Below are 26,193 nucleotides of genomic sequence, written 5' to 3' on the forward strand. Positions count from 1 at the left end.
CTTTCTCTTACATTTGGGCAGCACTACAAACAGCTTCTTGTTGTTTCTTCCTTTGGCAGCACCCCCGGGTGCTCTTGGTGCTCCCGTTCCAGCCCCTTTCCTCTTAATGATGGGGGAATGAGGCTCTCATAGCCCAGAATAAACATCCAGCAACACCGACAACTCCCAGCTTCCACACACTTACCGCCGTAACTCCGGGTGCTTTCTACTCATCCTCCCTCTCTGGACAAGTTCCACTCCCTGCCTCATAACCGGATCATTCCGGGTGGCTTTCCATACCTGGTTAGCGGTTACCGGAACTTTATCTTCTCGTGTGAAATACATTATCTTCACATTCCAGCGGGAACATCTTTATCTCCAGGCAAAGGCAGCCTTGACAGAGCATCTGTATAGATGTGTTTCTCTGACTGACAGCACCAACACCCAACTCTGCAATCAAACTGCTGCCATGGACGGTGTCCCATTGAATGGTCCAAGGATGGAAGATAAAATATAGGAATTATGAATGGGAGTCAGTAATTCAGCCCTTCGAGCTCCGTCACAACATCATCATGGCAGAGCTTTTAATTTCTTGACATAAAGACGATGCCGAAGCCTTCTTTTTCCACCCGAGCAAACGTTTCCTCAGCTTTCGTCAATGATCTAGAAGCGAATACTGTGGATCTTCCTCTCCATTTGACATAACGTTAGACAGGACAGCCCCAATCCCATTGGGCGAGGAGTCGCATTTAAGCTGCAGGGGTAACTTTGGGTTAAATTGAACTAGCATTTCCAATCTATTCAAAGCCTGCTTTACCGCCAGAGAAGCCTCCTTTTTTAAATTCACTTCCACGGCTCTCCTTTCACCAGCAACTGGAGCATCAGTTTCAATGTTGTCACCAGCTCCGGATTGAGCTTGTTGTCATAGTAATTGATTAGACCCAAAAACAACCTGAATTGGGACACATTGTCTGGTCTTGGGGCCTTCATGATTTCCTCCATCTTGGGCCTTGTGTAATTCATTGCCGTCAATTTCATGACCCAGGCGTTCAATGGAGTCCTTGAAGAACTCATATTTCTCTCTTGATTTGCAGGCCGTGCTCCTGCAACCTCTAAGGTATTCTCCAAGTACTTGGAAAATAGTCGAATCCATGAGCAAGATCTCATCCAGGTAAGTCTGGACTCCTGTCATTCCACTCAGGATTTGGTCCATGGCCTTCTAATCGAGATAAGGGCACACGTAATCAAGATGGGGGCACGCCCGGTTCAGACAGGGGGGGGGGGGGGCACGCCCGGTTCAGATGGTGGGGGGGGGGGGAGGGGCACGCCCGGTTCAGACCGGGGGGAGGGGTGGGGGTGGGGCGGGGGCACGCTCAGTTCAGACAGCAGGGAGGCACTCCGGGTTCAGACAGGGGGGGGGGGGGGGGGGGGGGGGGGGGGCGGGGGGGGACTTGAATACATTCTGTCAACTAATCTTCTCGTCAACTTTTGACAATCTGAGTGATTTATACAGTAAATGGAAGAACCCATCGGAATATTGACCTACAGAGGGATCTGTGTGTACAAGTCTACAGATCCGTAAAAGTGGCAACCCAGGTGGATGAGGTGGTCAAGAAGGTAGACATCATGCTTGTGTTCATCGACCGGGACATGGAGTATAAAAGTTGGCAAGTTATGTTACAGCTGTATGAAACTTTAGTTGGCCACATTTGAAAATTGCGTGCAGTTGTGTTCGCCACACTACCAGAAAGATGTGGATGCTTTGGAGAGGGTGCAAAGAAGGTTTACCAGAACATTGCCTTGTCAAGGAGGGTTAAGTTATGAGGAGAGGTTACATAAACACAGATTGTTTTCACTACAAAAGGGGAGGCTGAGGGGTGACCTGATGGAGGTTTACACAATTATGAGAGGCATCAATATGGTGGATAGTCAGAGACTTTTCTCCAGAGTCGAATGGTCAACTACAAGAGGGCACAGGATGAAGATGAGAGGAGCAAAGTTTGGGGGGAGGTGTGTGGGGTAAGTTTTCACACAAAGGGTGGTGGGTGCCAGGAAGGCACTGCCAATGGAGGTGGCAGAAGCAGGCATATTACCAATGTCCAAGGTGTACCTTGATAGACACATGAACAAGAGACAAACAGAGGAATAGCAACTGCGTATGGGCAGTAAGTTCTGGGTCTGAATAAGGATTAGGAGTCGCCACAGGCCTGTTGGCTGGTTACTGTGCTGTACAGTTCTTTGTTCTTCTTTGTATATGGAGATTAAAATCACCCGTGATTATTGCAGTATGTTTTTACAAGACCCCATTATTTTTCCTGTATATTTTGTCAGAGATTCTGAATATTGTTAGGGGCCTATAAATGATTCCCACAAATGATCTTTTAACTTTGCTAATTCTTATCTCTATCCAAGCTGATTCTGCTTCTTGATCATTTGAACTCAGTTCACCTCTCGCTGCTGTACTGACATCTGTTACTAACAGTGAGACTCCACCACCATGTCCTGTCCTCCATTTACTGTCATCCACTCACTCTCCCCCCTTTCACAAATCAATGGATGCTGTGTCCGGGGAGAGCTGTGCACATCTGAGGAGGAGGAGAGGACCTCAGAGGTTGAACCATAACATTATTCCCCCACACCCTCAAAATAAGGATCTGTGGGACTGACGTGCCATTGCTCAGGGATCAGAGAGAGAAGCAACAGGAGTCAAAGGAAAAGCAATTTTCCTTATTCATAACTGACACCAATAGTAATGGGCAGAGTATTTTATATAAATACCAGTGGTCAAATTATATTGTTGAATATTCAGTTATTATAAACACAATCTCATACAATCTGGTACTTATTCCAGTTTCTGTATTTTACAGTCCGGATTCCTCAGAGCCACAGACAGCAGTTTCACTCCTGAATCTCCCAGTTTATTGTAACTCAGATTCAGATCTATCAGTGAGCGGTTTGTACTGAGAGCAGAGGCCAGGTCCTCGGCACAAGAATCGGAGAGATCATTACCATTCAGACTGGAGATCAGAGAGAGGAAAATAACAGGAATCAGGGTAAATCAACAGTGTTTTTAAGAATAAGATCATTAACAATAATAATGTACAGCGCGGGACACTCAAGAAACACAACTTCAGTTGATACAGAAGGCAAAATTCTATTAATGCTGTAAATCTGAAATATAAATAAATATGTTGGAAACTCTCATCAGGTCAGGCAGCATCTGTGAAGATAGAAACAGATTTAGTTTCAGTTCAATTAGCAAAAATTAGAAATTGGAAATAGCAGTGAATTAAATTGTTTTAAGTGACAGGGAGCTGGGGATGGGTGGGTGACAAGGAAAGAACAAAATGGAAGAGCCGGAGCGTTTAAATGACAAAAAGGGTGATGGTGAAAGGGAAGAGCACAGGATTCCCATGTCCTTACCCTGAGTCACAGGGAGGGGACATGGGATGGTCAGTGGCTCAGGAATGGAGTGTGTGGTGGGGTTGAAGATGATGTGAGAGAAACCTTTCTCACACTGCCAGTGGTTCAGGTCTGGAATTCACAGCCAGGAAGTGTGGTGGAGGTCGGCTGCATCGAAACAGTCAAAAAGGAATTAGATGATTATTTGAATATAAACAATGAGCGAGGATACGAGAAAAAGGCTGGAGAATGACACAAATTCCTCATGCTAATTTGATGAGCTGGTGCAGACACGATGGGCCAAATGGCCTCATTGTGCACCGTAAGAATTCTGTGAAGATATTGGTTGGAAATATTTCGGTGTTTCAACTGGAAGTTGGTGGTGTTGCAGTGTGGACAGTGTTAGTAGCCATAGTCCTCAATGAAATATTAATATTTCTCTCCAATAGAGAGAGACAATTAGTTACATGTAGCTTCAGGGACACAACTTAGTAAATGTGGGGCAATGGGAGGAGATGGGATTCCATGAACCCCACAGCCAGTACGAGGACCAAACCCTCAACATTAGTGTCATTCTACATCACACTCGAGACACCGAAACAACTGAACTAACCAACTCCACACTATTGCCAGAACCGGCACATTAATATCTGACAGGTGAGGGGATTCCATCCACTCAGGCAGCACAGGCAGAATCACTGAATTGGGCTCTATGTTTCCGATCATGGTCAAAGCACATTCCAAATGGTTGGAGATACATCAGATGAACTCCACCACTTCCCAGGCTACCACTGAGAATCTACGACAAAGTTTCAGCACGCACAGGATACCTGAAATCCTGCTCTCTGACAATGGCACTACCTTCACAAGCATCGACTCTCACACCTTCATGCTTTTCAATGGCATCAAACACATTAGGACAGCCCCCTATCAAATGGTGCAGAGTTTTAATCTGGGCATTAAGAAGCAACCTGTGGTGTCCATAGAGACCAAACTGGTGCGATTTCTATTCAACAACAGGCCAACCTCTCATACAACAACTGGAATCGCCCCAGTGGAATTATTAATGGGACGGAGGCTTCAAACAAGACAAAGTTTACTTTTCCCAAACCTGGCAGCATGGGTGGAGTCCCAACAGAAGACCCAGAAAAAGAACCAGGATTCTGTGCAAACAGAAAGAGCATTTAAGACCTGTGGCCCAGTCCATGTCAGGAACTTGAAGGACAGCATCCATTGGGTCCTCAAGATTATAACAGAAAAGACAGGGCCCATGTTGTACAAAGTCCAAGTGCAGGTCAAGATAATCAGGAAACAGATGAACCATCACCGGAATAGGGAACCTGTGTCAGTACAGGCGTCAGTACCAGTCACAGGCATGGCCATTGCCAGCGACGAGCCACAGATGGAGATCAGCCGGGGGGGGGGGGGGGGGGGGGGGGGTTGAAAATCAGTTGGCTCCACTCAGGCCAGCAGTTGTTGACTCAGGGCCTATTTACACTCTACAGCAGTCGAGCGGCACTCAATTGCCACTGTAAATAAATGGGTGCTTGGTGATGGAAAACTGGCCTTGGTAAGATTACTACACCTTGATATTATTTATTTTCATGGATATTAAAATAGTTTTAAATTCAATGAGCAGGCTCCGATATCTGCACTGGCTTTTTATGAGAACAAGGTTAAAGTTTTCTCACTCTGCGTCTTCTTTCTTCAATCATTTATCTAATTCCATTGAAGGATGTGGGGTCTGTTCTGACCCGCTGCCCAAACCATCCCCTCCCAGTTTAACGCACTGTTTGATCCAACAATTCAATCCTGATGGTACCACAAGTAACCCGTTGTGTGTTACTGAATGGGTATTTGTTTCCTAACCACACAATCCTTCAGAACATGAACAGTGCTTTCTTTCCTTTAACAGGATTTATTATCATTTTAATGAATGGAATTGACAGGATCTTATAGAGAAGGAATTATCAGTTGAGGTAAATCAACAAATGGGGGCAGCATATTAAATTATACCCAATGCTGATTTAGTCTCAGAAATATAACCAGTTGAACTAGTCTATCAGCAGCTCAGTCCTTTCATCTCAGGCATTTTTTAAAAATCCAATACAATCAAATCAAGTCCAATTCAGAGTCTCAACAAGTTGAGACATTCCCGATCCAAGCTGACAAGACAGGGCTCTCACCTCCTGTCTTGGGCTTGATCTACATGAGCCAAGCTGATTGGAGTAGGCATTGCACCTCCTCCACGGCTTGATGTCATTTGCATCTGAGCCAAAAGGCCGAGATGCCGCTTTTAAAAATTGCTTCAAATGAAGCTAAAATGTAACCTAATGACTTCAACCAAGTACAGCATGACGATACTACACTTGATCTTAGCCAAAAGGCCGAGAAGCGATCTCAGGTATTAGCCTAACAATTACAGCGCAGCTCCATCTGGAGCCATTGTGGGCGGCTGGAAAGGAATTCAAAGCTGAACACACTGAGCTCCAACTAACCTCATTATAGCGGCCTGTAAAAACATATTCAAACTGAATCCAACATTTACTGATTTCTGTATCAAGAATCAGTCTCAGCATGACCATCTGTCATTAATGTCCTACTCGATTCAAATCTGTCGCTTTTAAATCCAAAGTGTATTATCTCACATTGTGCCCCAAGAAGCTCCTTCCACAATCTCGTCACTGTCTGTGGAGACCCTGTGCTCCCTGTCCCTGGTTAATCGCATCACCTCTTATTTAAAATGAGAGGTTGGTGGAGAATAGAAAGAAGTTGAGCTGTGAGGGGTCCCAGTGTTGAATAAACTGTTTCTCAGTCACTGTCTGAGCTCACAGTGAGATAACAGCTACAGCCACAAAGGATGGATTCACTGCAGGGAGCTCATAGTTCGACAATAGCTACAGCCGCAAAGGATGGATTCACTGCAGGGAGCTCACAGTTAGATAATAGCTATAACTGCAAAGGATGGATTCACTGCGGGGAGCTCACAGTTAGATAATAGCTACAGCTGCAAAGGATGGATTCAATGTGGGGAGCTCACAGTTAGATAATAGCTACAGCTGCAAAGGATGGATTCACTGCGGGAGCTCACAGTTAGATAATAGCTACAGCTGCAAAGGATGGATTCACTGCGGGAGCTCACAGTTAGATAATAGCTACAGCTGCAAAGGATGGATTCACTGCGGGAGCTCACAGTTAGATAATAGCTACAGCCGCAAAGGATGGATTCACTGCGGGGAGCTCACAGTTAGATAATAGCTACAGCCGCAAAGGATGGATTCACTGCGGGGAGCTCACAGTTAGATCATAGCTACAGCCACAAAGGATGGATTCACTGTGGGGAGCTCACAGTTAGATAATAGCGACAGCTGCAAAGGATAGATTCACTGCAGGGAGCTTGCAGTTAGATAATAGCAAAAGCCGCAAAGGATGGATTCACTGCAGGGAGCTCACAGTTAGATAATAGCGACAGCTGCAAAGGATAGATTCACTGCAGGGAGCTCACAGTTAGATAATAGCTACAGCCACAAAGGATGGATTCACTGCGGGGAGCTCACAGTTAGATAATAGCTACAGCTGCAAAGGATGGATTCACTGCAGGGAGCTCACAGTTAGATAATAGCTACAGCCACAAAGGATGGATTCACTGCAGGGAGCTCACAGTTAGATAATAGCTACAGCTGCAAAGGATGGATTCACTGCAGGGAGCTCACAGTTAGATAATAGCTACAGCTGCAAAGGATGGATTGACTGCAGGGAGCTCACAGTTAGATAATAGCTACAGCCGCATAGGATGGATTGACTGCAGGGAGCTCACAGTTAGATAATAGCTACAGCTGCAAAGGATGGATTCACTGCGGGGAGCTCACAGTTAGATAATAGCTACAGCCGCAAAGGATGGATTCACTGCGGGGAGCTCACAGTTAGATAATAGCTATAACCGCAAAGGATGGATTGACTGCAGGGAGCTCACAGTTAGATAATAGCTACAGCTGCAAAGGATGGATTCACTGCTGGGAGCTCACAGTTAAATAATAGCTACAGCCGCAAAGGATGGATTCACTGCAGGGAGCTCACAGTTAGATAATAGCTACAGCTGCAAAGGATGGATTCACTGCAGGGAGCTCACAGTGAGATAATAGCTACAGCCGCATAGGATGGATTGACTGCAGGGAGCTCACAGTTAGATAATAGCTACAGCTGCAAAGGATGGATTCACTGCAGGGAGCTCACAGTTAGACAATAGCTACAGCCGCAAAGGATGGATTCACTGCAGGGAGCTCACAGTTAGATAATAGCTACAGCCGCAAAGGATGGATTCACTGCAGGGAGCTCACAGTTAAATAATAGCTACAGCCGCAAAGGATGGATTCACTGTGGGGAGCTCACAGTTAGATAATAGCTACAGCCGCAAAGGATGGATTCACTGCTGGGAGCTCACAGTTAGATCATAGCTACAGCCGCAAAGGATGGATTCACTGCGGGAGCTCACAGTTAGATAATAGCTACAGCCACAAAGGATGGATTCACTGCAGGGAGCGGAGGACATAGAACATAGAACATAGAACAGTACAGCACAGAACAGGCCCTTCGGCCCACGATGTTGTGCCGAGCTTTATCTGAAACCAAGATCAAGCTATCCCACTCCCTATCATCCTGGTGTGCTCCATGTGCCTATCCAATAACCGCTTAAATGTTTCTAAAGTGTCTGACTCCACTATCACTGCAGGCAGTCCATTCCACACCCCAAACACTCTCTGCGTAAAGAACCTACCTCTGATATCCGTCCTGTATCTCCCACCACGAACCCTATAGTTATGCCGCCTTGTAATAGCTCCATCCACCCGAGGAAATAGTCTTTGAACGTTCACTCTATCTATCCCCTTCATCATTTTATACACCTCTATTAAGTCTCCCCTCAGCCTCCTCCGCTCCAGAGAGAACAGCCCTAGCTCCCTCAACCTTTCCTCATATGACCTACCCTCCAAACCAGGCAGCATCCTGGTAAATCTCCTCTGCACTCCTTCCAGCGCTTCCACATCCTTCCTATAGTGAGGTGACCAGAACTGCACACAATATTCCAAATGTGGTCTCACCAAGGTCCTGTACAGTTGCAGCATAACCCCACGGTTCTTAAACTCCAACCCCCTGTTAATAAAAGCTAACACACTATAGGCCTTCTTCACAGCTCTATCCACTTGACTGGCAACCTTTAGAGATCTGTGGATATGGACCCCAAGATCTCTCTGTTCCTCCACAGTCTTCAGAACCCTACCTTTGACCCTGTAATCCACATTTAAATTTGTCCTACCAAAATGAATCACCTCACATTTATCAGGGTTAAACTCCATTTGCCATTTTTCAGCCCAGCCCAGAATAATCTCCCTGGGAGGCAACACATTTAAATGGAAGGAAGAAAGAGACACTTCACAATCAGTTCAGAAACTACATTTCTACTTTACCTCAATCACACCGGCTTTACTGTCACTGTGCATATCCTGTCTTTGTTAATTCACTGCAGCCAATTCCTGGTTATCTCAGTAGAAATGATACCGATCATCTGAGCTGGCCCTGTTTATAATACCTGTGTCTGGGTTTCACCCTCTGGTAAAAGCTGTTATGAGATATTTAGAGTTTCTATTAATGGGAGAGAGAAACCAATTGAACCAGTTTGACAAGTACGCACCCAATTCAGCTGGAAGCAATGTTTAAGGCTGGTTAGAAAGGTTATCATTTCCAAATCAGTAAGTGCAGTGAATTTCTATCTGTAACATTACAAAAAGTCACAGTGTTCACCTGACATTTTAACTTTTAGCCAAACACTTGAGCATGCATTCATTACATAATAATAATTCAGTATTGGTTGGAGCAGGGAGATGCAGACTGTGCAGCTAAACTCTGTATGTTGACGGCGCCAAAACTCCTAAAATTAATTCCCTGTAATTTCAAAAATGAAACATTCCCCATATGATACAGTAAATGTTATGGTAAAACCCATATCAAGGAAGGTCCAGGGCCCAGCCCCGTCTGAACTGGGATGTGGGAATGTTCTGATTCACCTCATTCCATCCCTCTTAAAAATGAAAAATAATGGTGTGGAACAGGAGTGGTCTGATTCTGGGAGCCTCACTGTTAAACAGATCACCTTCATCACTGCTCCAGCTCAGTCACTGTATAAAACCACAAGGAAAGGGAATGGCTACAACTGCCCATGTAACATAGTCTGACTGAGAAAATGCTTTAAAATAAAGAAATACATAAAGTACAGGAGCAGACAAATCTTACCTTGACCTGCAGATTCTCTGCTTCCGTGTCGAGTCTGCTAGTTTTCTCTTTGTAAGCTCTTTGCGACCAAACGTAATGTTGTTCCTGGTTTTCTTTCAGCAAATCACAGTTCAGTAATTGGATCTGGTCTCTGTAATCTGAGATTTGTATTACATCTCGATGGGTTGAATGGTTCCTGCAGTGCTGAAACGACTCTGACTCTGTCTCCGTCCTCCGACTGGTCGTTGCGATTTAGAAAATATATAATTGAGCCAGTTTAAAAACTCTTTGAGCTATGAACAAAGTTATTTCCAAACAATTTGGAATTAATTGCCGTCACACAGTGAGTTCAATAGGAGTCACAGAGGTCATAGAGGTTGAGAGCATGGAAACAGGCCCTTCGGCCCAACTTGTCCATGCCGCCCCTTTTTCTTTAAACCCCTAAGCTAATCCCAATTGCCCGCATTTGGCCCATATCCCTCTATACCCATCGTACCCCTGTAACTATCTAAATGCTTTTTAAAAGACAGAATTGTACTCGCCTCCACTACTACCTCTGGCAGCTTGTTCCAGACACTCACCACCCTCTGTGTGAGAAAAATGCCCCTCTGGACACTTTTATATCTCTCCCCCTCACCCTAAACCTATGCCCTCTAGTTTTAGACTCCCCTACCTTTGGGAAAATATATAAACTATCTAGCTGATTGGTGCCCCTCATTATTTTATTGACCTCTATATGATCACCCCTCAGCCTCCTGCACTCCAGAGAAAACAGTCCCAGTCTATCCAGCCTCTCCTTATAACTCAATCCATCAAGTCCCGGTAGCATCCCAGTAAATCTTTTCTGCACTCTTTCTAGCTTAATAATATCCTTTCTCTAATAGGGTGACCAGAACTGCACACAATATTCCAAGTGTGGTCTTACCAATGTCTTGTACAACTTCAACAAGACATTCCAACTCCTGTATTCAATGTTCTGACCGATGAAACCAAGCATGCGGAATGCCTTCTTCACCACTCTGTCCACCTGTGACTCCACTTTCAAGGAGCTATGAACATGTACCCCTCGATCTCTTTGTTCTGTAACTCTCCCCAACGCCCTACCATTAACTGAGTAAGTCCTGCCCTGGTTCAATCTACCAAAATGCATCACTTCGCATTTGTCTAAATTAAACTCCATCTGCCATTCGTCAGCCCACTGGCCCAATTGATCAAGATCCCGTTGCAATTGGAGATAACTTTCTTCACTGTCCACCATGCCACTAATCTTAGTGTCATCTGCAAACTTACTAATCATGCCTCCTATATTCTCATCCAAATCATGAATATAAATGACAAATAACAGTAGGCCCAGCACTGATCCCTGAGGCACACCGCTGGTCAAAGCCTCCAGTTTGAAAAACAATTCTCGACAACCACCCTCTGGCTTCTGTCAAGAAGCCAGTTTTGTATCCATTTAGATACCTCACCCTGGATCCCGTGAGATTTAAACTTCTGCAACAACCTACCATGCGGTACCTTGTCAAAGGCCTTGCTAAAGTCCATGTAGACAACATCAAATGTACTGCCCTCATCTACCTTCTTGGTTACCCCTTCAAGAAACTCAATTAAATTTGTGAGACATGATTTTCCACTCACAAAGCCAAGCTAACTGCCTGTTGATCCTGTCTCTCAAAATAACTTCCAACAATTTACCCACCACAGATGTTCCCCATGCTCACTCATATTATGAAACTGGATCTTATTCACTCCAGGCTGCCTGTCGACCCTGCATCCTGTGCTTACTGAGCGACATTGGGAGTCAGTCCGGAATTGCCTTGATTTTAAAGTTCTCCTTCCCATCTTCAATTTTCTGAATGATCTCACCCCTTCCAATATCTTTAACATTCTCCAACGCTGGAACCATCCAAAGTTTCAGCGTTCTTTCAATTCTGCGTCCCTCATTTCTTTCATCCCTTCATTGTCAGCCGTGCCTTCATCTGCCTGGGTCCAGAGCTCCAGAATTTACTCCCTTCTGTCCCTTAGAAATCTTTTACAAATCTGCCTCTTTTATCAAGCTTTTACTCTCCTGCCCAGTAAGGACAGTAAGACAATAAACTTGCCTCATTTTGCTCCAGTGAAGGACTTTGGAATATTTTATAGCATTAAAGGAGCTATAAGAATGCAAATTGCTTTTGTTGAAATAAAGGCAAAACACTGTGGATGCTGGAATGTGAAACAAAGGGTGGCACGGGTGGCCCAGTGGTTAGCATCGGTGACTCTCAGTGCTAGAGACCAGGGTTCGATTCCCGGCTTGGATCACTGTGTGTGGACTTTGCACGTTCAACCCGTGTTTACCTGGGTTTCCTCCGTTGTTCCGGTTTCCTCCCACAGTCCGAAAGACGTGCTGCTTAGGTGCATTGGCCGTGCTAAATTCTCCCTCAGTGTAACCCGAACAGGCGCTGGAGTGTGTCGACTTGGGGATTTTCACAGTAACTTCATTGCAGTGTTAATGTAAGCCTACTTGTGACACTAATAAATAAACTTAAACAGAAAACACTGGAAAATCTTAGCAGGTCTGACAGCATCTGTGGAGAGTGAATAGAGCCAAACGGCCCTCAGCAGAGCTGACCATGGTCCTTGCGGGCATTCCCCTCGGTGAAATGGAGCTCGTGGCAACAGGCTCTGAACTTTTGCACAAGACAAACACATCGATGCTCTCTCCTCGATTTGGGTATCGAGCCCTGACCACCAAAAATAATTTCTTTAATAACTCAGCTTGCCTATGGAAACTTGATTTACGATATTTTATGGTATGTCCGGCTGACTGTGAGAAATGGAATCCCAGTATGAGGCCCAAAAAACATTGTTAGTGACCGATTATCCATGAATTCAGTAAATTTCCTTCCACATCGGTGTTGGCCTGATTCTGAAAATGATTCCTGGAGCTTCCTTTTGTTTGTGTGCATAGTTCATTCCTGCTCTGTTCAAGGTCTTGGTGCAAAAGCTATCGGCTTCTCTTTCCCATCGGGCATTCTGTGAGAAACTGCTGCCTCCATCCCATAAGGTGATGCATTACTTGCCAGTTGCAAAGGTAAATTTGGATTAAAGTGTGTCAGGACTTCTGACTTTACTGGTACCTCTTTAGCTTGTATGAAGGCTTTCTCACACAGATCCACCCATTTCCATTTCATCTTATGACACAAAAAGTTGTGTAAATGTTGAAGAATAGTCACTAGATTAGTGACAACCCTTTCATGAGTAATACGTTAATAAGCCCAAAGAGAACTAAGATGATTGATGTTGAGGTGCAGGTGCGTCAGAAATGGCTTTGACTTTTGAAGGCAATTTGTGCAGTCTCTTTGCATCTATAGAAGATTGGAAATCTTCCGTATTTATCTTTCCGTACTCTTAATCCATGATCTTCTAGTCTCTGGAGTGTGGCATCTAGGTTGTGGAGTTTTCTTCCTCATTCTTTCCAGTAACTTAGATACGGCCTATGAAACACTGGACTCTTTCTAATCCGATTAGAGTTTGATCCATGGCACATTGGAACAGCACAGGTGCAGACGTGATGCCAAATGGAAGTCTTGTATATCTGAATAGCCCTTGGTATGTCACAATAGTCAAATGTTGTTGTGAATCTGGATCCACATTCATCTGGAGATAAGCACGATTAAGATCAATTTGACTGAAGTGTTGCCTTTAGCCGAACCAGTGAATAAATCCACCTCTCCATCACACAACATCTGTTAGCTCTGGGATCAGGCATTTCCCAAGAGTTATCATTAACTCTCCACATCAGATGTGACACAGACAGCTGCCCAGTGAAATCCAGAGAGTCCCACTGATCTCCATAACCTGGTTACAGGTGGGATCCTGTTCACTGAGACTCCGCACTGGGAAATCCCATTGGTTAAAGATTTACTCCCAGTGCAGGGTGAAACCAGACTGATTCCCGTGGTAGAGAATATTCTCAAGGGAAATGTGGAGTTTGGTGATCAATGGTGAATTAAATGATCCTTCACTTGGTTTCTAACAGTCTGGCAGGGTTGTATTATGTTAACATTTATGTTTGATGTGTTTGATTTGATGGAGTTTTGATATTAAGCTCTGGTAATGTATGAATTATATCTCTGCACTTATACATTATAAGTGGATATGATTCCTCTGGACAGTGACAATCTCCATGAGATGAGTGCCCTGGTTGAAGCTCTAACATGAATATAGTTACCAAATTTCTCATTGTGTCAGCAGTTGACCAATGAACACTGTAGGAGGTGAAAGTAGTTACCACTCTTCTACTAATATTAACATCAATGTATAATATTTTCATTCATAAAGGTATCATCAAATAAGGTCATATGGATTGAACTGAAGAACAAGAAAGGGACACTGACAGTTCTGGGAGTCTAACATCGACCCCAGACAGTCAAAAGGAAGTCAAAGAGCAAATATGTAGTGAAATTGCTGAGAAGAATGTATTCAAGAGGCAGCTGGATATTGCATTTGGGGCAAATGGGATCAAAGGTTCTTGGGAGAAAGCAGGATGAGGCGATTGAGTTGGATGATCAGCCAAGATCGTAGTGAAAGGCGGAGCAGCTCAAAGGGCTAAATGGCCTCCTCCTGCTCCTATCTTCTATGTTTCTATCCATAGAACATAGCACAGGAAACGGCCCTTCAGCCCACGATTTTGTGCTGAACATGACACCAAATTAAACTAATCCCTTCTGCCTGCCCCTGGTCCACATCCCTCTCTTCTCTGCATATTCATGTGCTTCTCTAAAAGCCTATTAAATTCACCGATTGTATCACCCCTGGCAACGTGTTCTAGACACCAACCACCGCCACCACTGGCAGCGTGATCCAGACACCTACCACCGCCACCCCTGGCAACGCGATCCAGACACCGTCCACCATCACCCCTGGCAACGTGATCCAGACACCTACCACCGCCACCCCTGGCAACGCGATCCAGACACCTACCACCGCCACCCCTGGCAATGTGATCCAGACACCTACCACCGCCACCCCTGGCAACGCGATCCAGACACCGTCCACCATCACCCCTGGCAACGTGATCCAGACACCTACAACCGCCACCACTGGCAGCATGATCCAGACACCTACCACCAAAATCTCTGGCAACGTGTTCCAGACACCTACCACCACCACCCCTGGCAACGCATTCCAGACACCTACCACCACCACTCCTGGCAACACGTTCCGGACACCTACCACTGAGTAAAAAACGTGCCTCTCACATCTCTGTTGAACATTCCCCCTCTCACGTTAAGTGCATGCCCCCGAGTAGTAACTCTCGATAGAAAATTCTGACTGTCAACCCTGTGATCATTTTATAGATTCCTACCAGGTCTCCCCTCAGCCTCTGCCGCTGCAGAGAAAAGAACCCTAGTTTGTCCATCCTCTCCTCATAGCTCATATCCCCTAATCTAGGCACCATTCAGATAAACCTCTTCTGCACCCTCTCTGAAGCCTCCACACCCCTCCTGTAATGTGGCAACCAGAATTGAATACAATACTCGAAGTGCAGCCTAACCAAAGTTTTATAAAGCTGCAAAAGGACAGCCTAACTCTTAAACTCAATGCCCCGACCAATAAAGGCAAGCATGCCATACGCTTTCTTTCCCACCATATCTACTTGTGTAGCCACTTTCAGTTAGCAATGGACTTGAACCCCAAGATCCCTTTGTACATCAATGCTATGATGTGGAGATGCCGGCGTTGGACTTGGGTAAACACAGTGAGAAGTCTAACTTGGACTTTAACCTGGTGTTGTAAGACTTCTTACTGCATCTATGCTGTCCAGGGTCCTGCCATTAACTGTGTACTTACCCTTAACATTTGACCTCCCGAAGTGCGGCACTTCACACTTGCCCGGATTAAACTCCATCTGCCATTTCTCCTCAAATATCTGCAACTGATCAATATCCCGCTGTATCCTTTGACAACCTTCTACACGATCCAGAACTCCACCTATCTAGGATTGTATGCAAATTTACTGACCCACTCATGTTATCACCCAAGTCATTTATATATATCTCAAGGCGATAGGTCCCACTGCGGATGCCTGTCATGGACCTCCAGCCAGAGAAACACCCTTCTACCACAACTCTCTGACTTCTTTGGGCAAGTCAATTCGGAATCCAAGTGGCCAAGTCACCGTGGATCCCATGCATCTTAATCTTCTGGATGAGCCTCCCATGTGGGACCTTCTCTAAAGTCCATGTAGACAACATCCACTACTCTACTTTCATCGATCACCTTCACGACCCCTCAAAAAAAACAATCAAGTTAGTAAGACATGACCTGTCCCACACAAGCCCATGCTGACTTTCCCGAATAGGCCTGGCCTTTCCAAATACAGAAACAAAATGGCAGCGATCAAAGTGGATTTCAACTGTCCCAAAATTAACTGAGATGAATTGAGGTTAGGGGGCAAAGAGCAATTAAAATGTATTTGTCCAGCAATATACTCTATACATTAGGTTTATAAAAGTATATTACAAGACTACTCAAAGCTGACAGCACACAAAGTGCAAAACAAATAAGTTTCTTCCAATTCTGTATGTTACTCACTCCATTCACAATCACAGTTAACATTTAGCATGAACATATGTCAAACATGTAGCCTGAGGGTTTATTTTGAGTTTTCATTCTCTCGCTGAGGGGTCTTAAAAAGCAGCCTTTTCCCTTTGTGGGAGCTGCCCCAGATTTTACTGTGGCCCCCAGTGCGTTATCCTGAACCTGGGAATGTGTCAGTCTGCAATTACAGAGGTGGAATTAAAAAGGAACTTGGAAAAGCAAAAAGAGGGCAGGAAACAATAAGAGGGCAGTAAAAAAGGAAAGACAAAATGTATTTTATAAATATATCTCGGGCTGCCAAGATGAGTAAGGGAATAAAAAGAAGAAGCTTTAACCATCACTTTCCAGTGCTCTTTGGCTACAGCGTGATGTTGTCAGATTGGGGAACTGCTAATGTTGTACAGTTATTTAAAAAGCAGCAAGGGGTAATTACAGGTCAGTCAGGTAGATCTTGGTGGACAAATTATTCAAAGACCTTCGGACAGTTATTATAAATGATCTTTTGGAAAGGCATCAATTCGTTAAAGAAAGGTGATGTCTGACGAACCTCACTGATTTTTCTCAGATTAGAGAGACACTTGTTTGATGCAGTCTACGTGGGTTTTAGTGAGGTTTTTTCTGACAACTGGTCAGAAAAGTAAAAGCCATTGGATCCAAGGGAAAGAAAGTGGTCATTTGGAACCAAAACTGGCTCAATGGCTAGAATCAAATTGTAATAGTGGATGATATTTTTTGTAATTGAACGATTATCCAGTGAGGACTCAGTACTCGGTGCCTTGCTGTTTGTGGTAAATATCAATAATTCAGTCCTAAATATAGTAGTGATCGGCACAAGGAAGGTCCTCTGCTTATTTCTCCACTCTTCACAGTTCTGAACATTCCTCTGTAGTTATTCGTCAGAGCCTCCCATTTCCAACTTCAATGAGCAATAATCCGAGCGAAAGGAGTGAAGAAGTTTCCTGACTTCCTGTAAACTAAACACAAGTCCTCTTCCTGAAGAGTGCTCCACCCATAAGCAGCCATTGTACCTCGGGGTTCCAGCACTTCCAATATTGCCATCAAACATTTACTGGTTCCACCACCATTGGCCATGACGCGTAAACCCCACATGGGAGACTTAATTGGGGCTGGAGTGAATTGCAGAAGAAAAACCTTCCTGAGGTTGCAAATGATCCTGCTACACATAAATATAGGAGCCATGATTAAGAAGTTTGCAAGTTATATGAAAATTGGTTGAGTAGTTAACAGTGAGACAGAAAGCTTTAGAATGAAGGAAGAAGTCTGTGGACTGAACAGCTGGGCAGAAAAGTGTCAAATAAAATTAATCCAGAGTAGTGGGAGGTAATGCATTTAGAAAAGGCAAATAAGCTGATGAAATACACAATAAATGGATGGATTGGGGAAAGAGAGACCAACGAAACAGAGATATGTTGGAATCCAGGACAAGGTGCATGTACAGAATATTGGTCAAGGCATCAAATGTAAGAAGTTACATTAATCTTATCTTCTGTCTGCAAAAAATCCCTGTCTCTTCATTTCAGTGTTGTGGGTGTCAGTTCTCTCCCTGATCCTCTGCATCAATGAGATAGAAATTTCTTGCAACTTGCTGAAATGAAACAAATTGGAAATGTGATTGTTTCCCTTTTCAGTGAGGCTCACAGCTTTACCCTCTGTGTGAAAGCTGCTGCCCATCCTCAGCATGGAATTCAATTTAAACATTCCCCACTTACTGCAGAGAAGGGAGCGGCCCCATTCCAGGCATCAAATTCAACCAGTTTGACAACCTGCGGCTAATTCAACTGTCAACAAGTTTCATTTGAAATTTTACTTTAACTCTTCTTGTCCCAGAGATGTTCAGTAAATCAGTCAAATGATAAGAAACAAATTCCAACTGGGACTTCGGAATTTTGAGCAAATATTGATTTCCTGATATTTGTGGTTTCACCCCAGAGCCCAGGAGCCAGTTCCTTGTCAATGAGCTGAGAGAAGGACTGTTTCTGTACATGGAGATTAACCATTTAACTTCCAAACTGAATGATCTCTGAGCAACAATGGCTGCAGCTGCTGGGCAATGAGCACGAACACTCCAGTTACATTTATTATTGTAAACCAGCAACAGAGACACCAAACAGGGTGGATTGTGACCCAATGGAGTTACTCAAGAAGATGCTCAGAATTTCATTAACTCAGGATGACAAGTGAAGTGAATCTATGGCAGGTCATCGTCAACTGTCCTTATCGAGGATGACATCTACTCAGAGTAAATGGAGTTAAGATGCAGATTAGGCAAAATTTAATTAAATAGAGGAATAGGCTCAAGGGGCAGAGTAATTGCCTCCTGTTACTGTATTTAAATGTTGGTTGAATAATGGAGTGTGAAACTTCTGGAGGATTTGCACCTCACATTTAATTAGTTGATCTTGGATTGTTTATTTCAGATGGTGCAACATTTTTATTCAGAGAATGATCAGATAATCGGTTTCAAAGGGCAAACTTTAGAAACCATAGAATCATAGAAATCATAGAAACCCTACAGTGCAGAAGGAGGCCATTCGGCCCATCGAGTCTGCACCGACCACAATCCCACCCAGGCCCTGCCCCCACATATTTACCCACTAATCCCTCTAACCTACGCATCTCAGGACTCTAAGGGGCAATTTTTAACCTGGCCAATCAACCTAACCCGCACATCTTTGGACTGTGGGAGGAAACCGGAGCACCCGGAGGAAACCCACGCAGACACAAGGAGAATGTGCAAACTCCACACAGACAGTGACCCGAGCCGGGAACCGAACCCAGGACCCTGGAGCTGTGAAGCAGCAATGCTAACCACTGTGCTACCGTGCCGCCCTTGTTTGGCAAAAACACTTGCAATGTTCCATCCTGTGCCATTTATAGAATCAAGCCCCTAAATTTACTGATAGTTTTATTCTGTGTTCAACCAAAATCTCTGAACAAGAGATTTGCTATCGAGTGGTTTTATATATACATATTTGGAAATTACTGATTTATAACCTGATCCAATATGCTGAGGATTCTAGATCGGATCCACGAGGTTAAATATCAATTTTAATGTCAAATTGATAACAGTAAGACAGGTGAGAGCAGTGTGCTCTCTAACACTGCTTCCAACTCTCCATCTCTGTTGGGCGAGTCCCACTGGTTCTCCTGCACCCACTTGGCAGGACAAGACAACAACTCAGGTTGTTGTTTTACTGTGTGGAAATTACAGACAGTGTGGGCCTCCAAATGAAAAGAGAATCGAGCCAAAGTTTTGAGTCAGGATGACCCTTCATCAGAACTTTTATTTTAGCTCATACTTTAACACCCTAAGGCGTTCTATAAATATGTGAAGAGTAAAAGGATGAGACATGAAGGAATAGGGCCTATAAAACGTGAAGGTGGGAAAATTAGTACGAACCAGTAGAAATGGCAGAGGTGCTTAATGAGAATTTTGTCTCAGTTTTCACAGAGGAGAAGGACCTGGGTGGATGTACTGCGGGCTTGCGGTGGACTGAAAAGATTGAGTATGTGGACTTTAATAAAGAGGTTGTGCTGGAATCTTTGAATGGCATCAAGATAGATAAGTCGCTGGGTCCGGATGGGATGTACCCCAGGTCACTGTGGGAGGCGAGGGAAGAGATTGCAGAGCCTCTGGCGATGATCTTTGCGTCGTCGATGGAGACGGGAGAGGTGCCGGAGGATTGGAGGATTGCGGATGTGGTTCCTATTTTCAAGAAGGGGAATAGGGATAGCCCAGGAAATTACCGACCGGTGAGTCTAACCTCAGTGGTTGGTAAGCTGATGGAGAAGATCCTGAGGGACAAGATTTATGAGCTTTGGAGAGGTTTAGTATGCTCAAGAATACTCAGCATGGCTTTGTCAAAGGCAGATCGTGCCTTACGAGCCTGGTGGAGTTCTTCAAAAATGTGACTAAACACATTGACAAAGGGAAAGCGGTAGATGTGGTTTATATGGATTTTAGCAAGGCGTTCAATAAGGTCCCCCATGCAAGGCTTCTAGAAAAAGTGAGAGGGCATGGGATCCAAGGGGCTGCTGCCCTGTGGATCCAGAACTGGCTTGCCCAAAGGAGGCAGAGAGTGTGTATGGATGGGTCTTTTTCTAAATGGAGGTCGGTCACCAGTGGTGATCCCCAGGGATCTGTTCTGGGACCCTTGCTGTTTGTCATTTTCATAAATGACCTGGATGAGGAAGCGGAGGGATGGGTTGGTAAGTTTGCCGATGACATGAAGGTTGGTGGGGTTGTGGATAGTCTGGAGGGATGTCAGAAGTTACAGAGGGACATAGATAAGATGCAAGACTGGGCGGAGAAGTGGCAGATGGACTTCAACCCAGATAAATGCGTCGTGGTCCATTTTGGCAGGTCAAATTGGATGAAGGAGTACAATATTAAGGGAAAGACTCTTAGTACTGTGGAGGATCAGAAGGACCTTGGGATCCGGGTCCATAGGACTCTAAAATCGGCCCTGCAGGTGGAGGAGGTGGTTAAGAAGGCGTATGGTGTGCTGGCCTTTATCAATCAAGGGATTGAGTTTAGGAGTCCGGGGATAATGATGCAGCTATATAAGACCCTCGTCAGACCCCACTTGGAGTACTGTGCTCAATTCTGGTCGCCTCACTATGGGAAGGATGTGGAAAAGATTGAAAGGGTGCAGAGGCGATTTACAAGGATGTTGCCTGGATTGAGTGGCATGCCTTATGAGGATAGGCTGAGGGAGCTCAGTCTTTTCTCCTTGGAGAGACGTAGGATGAGAGGAGACCTAATAGAGGTATATAAGATGTTGAGAGGCATAGATCGGGTGAACTCTCAGAGGCTTTTTCCCAGGGTGGAAATGTCTGCTACGAGAGGACACAGGTTCACGGTGCTGGGGGGTAGGTACAGGGGAAATGTTAGGGGGAAGTTTTTCACACAGAGGGTGGTGGGCGAGTGGAATCGGCTGCCGTCAGTGGTGGTGGAGGCAAACTCAATAGGGTCTTTTAAGAAACTCCTGGATGAGTACATGGGACGTAATAGGATGGAGGGTTATAGGTAGGCCTAAAAGGTAGGGATATGTTCGGCACAACTTGTGGGGCCGAAGGGCCTGTTTTGTGCTGCAGTTTTCTATGTTTCTATGTTTAAGTTTCCTGACCTACTAGCTGTAATTGAATTAGAATTTGACTGTATTTAATTCTTAGAAATCAGGAACACAGAGAGACTAAGTGAGTTGGTAAAGCTACAGCACAAAAAAAACCTGCAAATCTATGAATAGTCAGTGTGAGGCCATCCACTTCAGTTCTGATGTTCTAGTACACAGCTAAGTGCATTCTGATGTTCCAGTGCACAGTTAGCTGCGTTCTAATTCAGTAGTTCCAGTGCATTTAGTTACAGGAGCTAAGTTCAGACAGAATTGCCCCACTCCCATGAACCACCTCAGCACAGCTCTGTGCAGTCAGGGTCAAGTGTGGGTCAAGACTGGCAGGCCCCTGTCACATTAGGATCTTCTTTGGGGTATGAATTTCTGGGGACACTATCCCTAGGGGGCATCGCAGGGGTGATCAGTGCCAGTAATAGGAATTTCTTCATATGTGGACTTACCATCTTAGGAAACAACACCCTACAAGCACTGGGTGCAATTGACCAAGAACTCGCAGAACTCAGACTATACACACAGCAAACGAGATATGCAGTAGACTATCAGCTAGCCAGACAAGGAGGGGTATGCACCATCATCAAAGGAAAATGCATCACATATGTACATGACGAGACATTAAACATAACAGCAGCCATGTCCGGGATACAAAAGCAATTGGATAGCTTTAAACAGGGATTTACAGGGACTGATGGGTGGTTAGGGTGGCTGTTTAACACAGTTTGGGGAGCATACATTATGAAGGGATTAATTTTAGTCGTAGCCATCCTGTTCACACTCTGCCTGGGCCTAACCTGTATTAAAGTGATATGTGCAAATATTGCATCAAGAATGCTACCCACTGCCAGTATCCAGATGCAAGAATTTAACCACGCCACAGAGGAAGAGGAACAACGGCAAGGACGACATCTGTACAAGTCACTGTACCTCTGAAGATCGTCCATGGGGGGTCAGCCATGAATGGGACCCCCTGGACGAGAGGAGGGACTGAAGTAGGCCATTTTCCAAAAGCCATATTTTTATTATCTCATCAATATTCACCTCATTAAACATATTCATTTATTGGACTGATTGGCACCATTCGTAACGTGCCCACAATGCAGAGGGGAACACCGAATGGACATTCGTTTAAATCCCCCTCTGCACAGCTGAGAGACCTTTAATTTCAAAGCCGACAAAAGATCCTTATTCTGCCCAGCAACAGCACGAAGCTGCATTTTAAATCGGCCCTTGGCCAGAAGATCGGGATATCTGCGAGTCAAGACCTAGAGTGGGTTATATGGCACAACCGGACTGTCAATAAAATATTACAGGAATAAAATGGCCAAGGCAGGCAAAGAAACTTAATAAACTAGGATAAAAAGAATAAAAGATTAGATTAAATCCCCCTACACACAGCAGGACAAAATGACATTAACACCTAATCTCGCAAGCATAGAATACAGACACAAAACAGTAGAGGTCAATTTAGATAAGGGGACACATCGAGAGGATAATGGGAAACACATTAAAACACCGGGGCAAGAACAGGCAGTCCCATTAACACGGACACACACCATACAGATGCAAATTGACAAGTCTCTCCGGGAACTTCCTGACCAGACAGGCCACTTTATAAGTATTGTAAAAATGTATGAGCAAATGTTCCTGCTCGAATTTGGATTCCTATAAATATCCAGAGCAAATGTGTAACTATTGAGATCAACGTGGCCAAGCACTGTTTCTAAGCTGGCTACAGGGGTTCCCAGTAATTGTACATTAAAGAAAAACGCTTTGAACCTTGCCTTGCAACTCGACTTCCTTGAATGCACTGGTACAAGGGACTTTTCCCTATAACAAGATAGAGAGAGAATAACAGAGGGAAGGAAAGGAATGGAGTGAGAGTCACAGAGAGGGAGAGGAAGTGATTGAGATAGAGTGTGTTCGGCAGAGTTCCTGCAATGCTGAGTACAATGGCCTTTTAAAGTACCACGCAGAACACAACAAATAGGAGCAGAAGTGGGCCATTCTGCCCCTTGAGGCTGCTCCTCCCATTGATAAGATCATGGCTGATCTGACTGTGGCCTGAACTCTACTTTGCTGCCTGTCTCCCCATAATGCTCAACTCACTCTCTGGGGAAAGTGGTTAGCACTGCTGCTTCACAGCGCCGAGGACCTGGATTTGATTCCCGGCTTGGGTCACTGTCTGTGCGGGGTTTGCATGTTCTCCCTGTGTCTGCGTGGGTTTCCTCCGGGTGCTCCAGTTTCCTCCCATATTCTGAAAGACGTGCTGGTTCGGTGCATTGATCCGAACAGGCGCCAACTAGAGGAATTTCACAGTAACTTCATTGCAGTGTTAATGTAAGACTGACTTGTGACCAATAAATGAATTTTAACTTTGAATTCTAAACACTAACCACCCCCTGAGAGAACAAATTACTCCTCCTCATCTCCATCTTTAATGGGAGCTGTATGAATTTTAAACTGTGCCCCCCCCCTGATACTAGATTCCCCCATGTTGGCCCTGTTCTGTGATAATACAGATGTTTAAAGATTATTCAATAGTTCTTTAAGGGTAGCAGACACAGGGAGAAAAGAAGTGACTCTGTACACAACAGATATATTTCAAGGGTATATATATGAGTGGGCAGTAATCTTCTCTCAGAATCAGACAGATTGTGGGTTCAGCTCAGAGCCTCAAATACTAGGCCCTCAGCATCGATCAGAGACTCCGAACACAGCATGATGGGAGAGCGGACAAAGAAATTGGTGTTGAATTTGTGAGCCTTGCTTTGTGGAAAGCTTTAGTGCTTGGGGAGAATGTCAACTTCTGAATGGACCTACCATATATTAAGCTGATCTTTCACTACACACTATCGGTAACTGCAACACTATATTCTGCACCCTTTCCTCTCCTTCTCCCCTGTGTACTCTATGAACGGTATGTTTTGTCTGTATAGCGCACAAGAAACAATACTTTTCACTGCATCCCAATACAAATCAATCAAATCAAATCAAATTAACACGGTGAAGTTTGGACTCTGTGGGGTGACAGTTGTCTGAATACAGATTCTATCTTATTGTAACATTCAGGTACCACGTGTACTGAGCTCACCAGCGTTCTGTCTGCATTGTGTGAATCCAGTCTTGAAATATTCACTAATATTGCTAATTCTGCCAAAACAGAAACAGAAAGAGTGTTTGAATTCTCCGTGATTAGACCCCTTAATGATAAACAACATGGTGGATGAGAGGGATAGAGAGAGAGAGGAAGAGATACAGAGTAACAGAGAGGTAGGGAGAATGAGAGAGAGCAATGCAGAGAGTAACAGTTGTCTGAATACAGATTCTATCTTATTGTAACATTCGGTACCACATGTACTGAGCTCACCAGCATTGCAGAAGCCATTATATAAATACCGTTCTCTGTATTGTGTGAATCCAATCTTGAAATTTGCACTCATGTTGCTAATTCTGCCAAGACAGAAACAGAAAGAGTGTTTGAATTCTCCGTGATTAGACTCCTTAACGGTAAACAACATAGTGGATGAGAGGGATAGAGAGGGAGAGGAAGAGAGAGAGGGAGCAATGCAGAGAGTAACAGTTAGACAGTGAGGAATAGAGATTAATTCAGATGGATAGTGAGTGTCAGGGGAGTCCGAGATGCTACATAAACAAGGTAAAGATTTGAAAATGGAGGAGTGTTTCTTACCCACTTTTAAAAGATAATCCACACTCACACCAGTCACATTTCACACTCTCTGCTCAGTCCTGTGTTGGGGGGTGTTGAGTGTGGGATCAGTGTTTGCTTTTCTCAAACCACATTGATATTCCCAACAAGGGCAAGGGGTTTCAGTGTTTGAAAATGTAAACATTTAAAAGCAAAACTAGGCTGGATTTGGTTAAATCTCATGGGATCCAGGATGAGGTGGCCAAATGGATACAAAATTGGTTGATGACAGAAGACAGAGGGTGGTTGTGGAGGGTTGTTCTATTTTCAAACTGGAGACCTGTGACCAGCGGGGTGCCTCAGGGATCGGTGCTGGGTCCCCTGCTATTTGTAATTTATATTAATAATTTAGATGAGAATTTAGGAGGCATGGTTAGTAAGTTTGCTGATGACACCAGGATTTGTGGCATAGTGGACAGTGAAGAAGGTTATCTCGGATTGCAACGGGATCTTGATCATTTGATCGAGTGGGCTGATGAATGGTGGATGGAGTTTAATTTAGATAAACGCAAGGTGATGCACTTTGGTAGATCGAACCAGCGCACTACTTAGTTAGTGGTAGGGCATTGGTGAGAGTTATAGAACAGAGATCTAGGGGTACAGATTCATAGCTCCTTGAAAGTGGAGTCACAGTGGATAGAGTGGTGAAGAAGGCATTCCACATGCTTGGTTTCATTGGTCAGAATACTGAATGGGATTTGGGACATCATGTTGAAGTTGTACAAGACATTGGTAAGGCCACACTTGGAATACTGTGTACTGTTCTGGTCACCCTATTATACAAAGGATATTATTAAACTCGGAAGTGTGCAGAAAAGAACTACTGGGATACTGCAGGGTCTTGATGGTTTGAGTTATAAGCAGAGGGTGCATAGACTGGGACATTTTCCCTGGGAGCATAGGAGGCTTAGGGGTGGTCGAACAGTGGCCTCGCTGGATTCACTCTGTCCTTTCAGATTCAGTCTCACAGGCCTGGCTGTGTTCACTGTGTCCTTTGAGATTCAGTGTCACAAGCCTGGCTGGGATCACTCTATCCTTAGAGATTCAGTGTCACAGGCATTGCTGGGTTCTGTCTGTCGTTTGAGGTACAGTCCTTGACAGAGC

At 44.6% G+C, this 26,193-nt stretch overlaps 1 non-coding gene across 1 annotated transcript; it reads right to left on the reverse strand.

Moving 5' to 3' along the window:
* Positions 1-5,590: 5,590 nt before the first annotated feature.
* On the reverse strand, positions 5,591-5,780 carry LOC144481073 (U2 spliceosomal RNA). The gene has a single exon (XR_013495739.1). It is a non-coding gene; the product is annotated as a U2 spliceosomal RNA (small nuclear RNA).
* Between the last annotated feature and the right edge of the window lie 20,413 nt (positions 5,781-26,193).

Source organism: Mustelus asterias, chromosome 30 (genome assembly GCF_964213995.1).
Source record: "Mustelus asterias chromosome 30, sMusAst1.hap1.1, whole genome shotgun sequence".
Lineage (NCBI taxonomy): Eukaryota > Metazoa > Chordata > Chondrichthyes > Carcharhiniformes > Triakidae > Mustelus > Mustelus asterias.